Source organism: Trichechus manatus, unplaced genomic scaffold, assembly GCF_000243295.1.
Source record: "Trichechus manatus latirostris isolate Lorelei unplaced genomic scaffold, TriManLat1.0 scaffold00048, whole genome shotgun sequence".
Lineage (NCBI taxonomy): Eukaryota > Metazoa > Chordata > Mammalia > Sirenia > Trichechidae > Trichechus > Trichechus manatus.
Window position 1 is genome coordinate 2928253 of NW_004443984.1, and position 3100 is coordinate 2931352.

At 43.3% G+C, this 3100-nt stretch overlaps 1 long non-coding RNA gene across 1 annotated transcript in view; it reads left to right on the top strand.

Moving 5' to 3' along the window:
• LOC111820723 (uncharacterized) overlaps positions 1–2110 on the top strand; it is a 24795-nt gene extending 22685 nt beyond the window's left edge. The window contains exon 3 of the long non-coding RNA XR_002824241.1: positions 1615–2110. This is a non-coding gene — a long non-coding RNA (uncharacterized LOC111820723). The remainder of the gene's footprint in view (positions 1–1614) is intronic.
• Positions 2111–3100: the final 990 nt, after the last annotated feature.

Genomic DNA, 3100 nt, shown 5'->3' on the forward strand with positions numbered 1-3100 from the left:
CTCATCAGTATAACCTCATCACAGTGACAGAATTTACAACACATGAGGAGATCACATATAATCTCATCATAGTGGTAGAGTTTACAACACATAAGGACATCACATCAGATAACACAATCATACAATACTAGGCATCATGACCCAGCCAAGTTGCTACACACATTTTTTGGGGGACACAATTCAATCCATGACAGAGGGTCTTCCTCTTTTTCACTGACCCTCTACTTTACCAAGCATGATGTCCTTCTCCAGGGACTGGTCCCTCCTGATAACATGTCCAAAATAAAGGAGACGAAGTCACACCATCCTTGCTTCTAAGGAGCATTCTAGCTGTACTTCTTCCAGGACAGATTTGTTCATTCTACTGGCAGTCCATGGTATATTCAATATTCTTCACCGACACCATAATTCAAATGCATTAATTCTTATAACCCTAAATCAAAAAAACAAAAGAACCAAACCCTTTGCCGTCGAGTCGATTTTGACTCATAGCGACCCTATAGGACAGAGTAGAACTGCCCCATAGAGTTTCCAAGGAGCGGCTGGTGGATTTGAACTGCCAACTTTTTGGTTAGCTGCTGTAGCTGTTAACCACTACACCACCAGGGTTTCCTCTATAACCCTATGCCTGGAAAAACAAAGGGAAGATGTTGCAATTCCTAAAACTTACAAACTTAGGATCCCTGCAGAGCTAAAACTCAGACCTCTAAGGAGGAGGCCACCAACTGCCTGATGCTGAGTCTCTGAGTTTGGAGGACGGACCCAGACCTCTGAGGAGGGGTCTGCCCAGCTACTGTTGGTGTCTGAACAAGACACTATGAAGCTAGTTATGCAATTGTTGGAAAAACTGCCAAGTGGATTCAGTTGCTGCTGTGGGAAGGAACTGCTGCTGCCAGGGTGAAGGAACATTGCTAAGGTGACCCTTAAAGGAACAGGAAGCAAGCAGGAAGGAGCGAGTCCCTTTTCTGCCTCTATCCTCACTGTCTTCCTCTAGTGGCCCCTATTAGCAGAGCCAAACGTAGAGCCAACTAACAAAGGCAAACTGTGATTTGCAGAGTCCCACTATCAGTATCTTATAGCAGAGAATAGAAAGGGGGGTTTGGAACAGAGAGACAATAACTTAATAACTGGTACAGGTGACTTTATAAAGTATTACAAAAAAGAGATGAGCTTATGTGAGAATTAGCTGGTTTCCAAGCAAAGGTAAAAGGGAAATAGAGACTTTGCAGGGTTGGAAATCTGGCTGCTTCTGAACAACAAATAGTACAAGTTAAGATGGAAAAATGTCTTGAACAATGAGTCCAAAGATGTGATAATTTGAGGCAAATATGAGGTTAAGAATGTGGCATTCCCACCTATTATTTCAGATGACTTCAAGGTAGCCACCACTGAGAGTAAGGCAAGGGGGTGAAAAGCAAATAAATACATCAGTTTGAGAATTCTATTTAGGAAAGAACTTGAGTGTTGTTACTGTCACATGGCTCTGACTAGAAGCAAAAAAAGCAGAAATTTGAGGTAACTCTATTGTCAAAGAAACTATGAGCTCAAACTAAAAAAGCCCTTGACTGGTTGAGACTTAAGATAACTTTTAGGCCCCCGTGCTTGTGCCTGCAGGAAACGGACTTTGAAAACTGAGCCTTCTCCAAGGAGGACATACTCCCCAGAGACCATCTCAGATGTGGCCATGAATGATAATCAACAAGGAAGAACTTCTCAGAGGGCACAGCCAGGAGCACAGAGAACAACAGGCAAAGGAGCCCGTCCTAGAGAGCAAAACCAGGGTCTACAGAAGAACTAGATGGTGCCCGGCTACCACCAATGACCACCCTGACAGGGAACACAACAGAGAGTCCCTGACAGAGCAGGAGAAAAGTGGGTGCAGAACTCAAATTCTAGTAAAAGGACCAGACTTAATGGTTTGACTGAGACTGGAGTGACCCTGGAAGACATGACCCCCGGACTTTCTGTTGACCCAAAATTAAAACCAATCCCGAGGCCAACTCTTCAGACAAAGATTAGACTGGACTATGAGACATAAAGTGATACTCATGAGGAGTGTGCTTCTTAGCTCAAGTAGATAACATGAGACTAAATGGGCAGCTCCTGTCCGGAGGCAAGATGGGAAGGCAGAGAGGGTCAGGAGCTGGCTGAATGGACATGGGAAATCTGGGGTGGAAAGGAAGAGTGTGCTGTCACAGTATAGGGAGAGCAACTAGGGTCACATAACAATGTGTGTATAAATTTTTGTATGAGAAACTGACTTGAATTGTAAACTTTCTCTTACAGCACAATTTAAAAAAAAATCAGGGTCTAAAAAAGTCCCTGCCCCTATCCCCAGGGAAGGGGTCTCTGACATGCTTGACCAGTGGGATTTCAAAACTGGTTTGGACTAATGACTGTTGTACACATTCTCGCCTTTTCTAAATGGGAGTTTGTATTGAGGTTATCCTATCCTTGCTCTACTGTTGTATATTGAGTGTGTCTTGGGGGTACAGATAACTTGTTTTTTTGGTTCATGGGTCACCATAAGGAACCATATCTGGAGCTGATTGAGTCTTTGAGCTGGATGTAGTAACCAGATGAGATTTGGGGTCCTCACCCTTGGGAAGTGTTGTTCTCTGTGAGAAGAGCAGAAAAAAAGGTATTTGGCTCAGAAAGGCAGACTGTCAAATGGAAGTATACTGTGACACACAAATATCTGTGTTCTCTTTCTGAACCCACAGTCAGACTTCGCTTCCCAGTAGGGTTGCTAGATTTAGCAAGTAAAAATACAGGATACCCAGTTAAATTTGAATTTCAGATAAAAATAATGAAAATTTCTTAGTATAAGTATGTTCTATGCAGTATCTGGGACAAAATTATACTGAAAAATTATTCACTGTTTATCCAGAATTCAAATTTAATTGCGCATTCCCTGAGACCAGAAGAACTAGATGGTGCCCGGCTACCACCAATGACCGCCCTGACAGGGAACACAACAGAGAGTCCCTGAGGGAGCAGGAGAAAAGTGGGTGCAGAACTCAAATTCTAGTAAAAAGACCAGACTTAATGGTATGACTAAGACTGGAGGAACCCCGGAAGACATGGCCCCTAGACACTC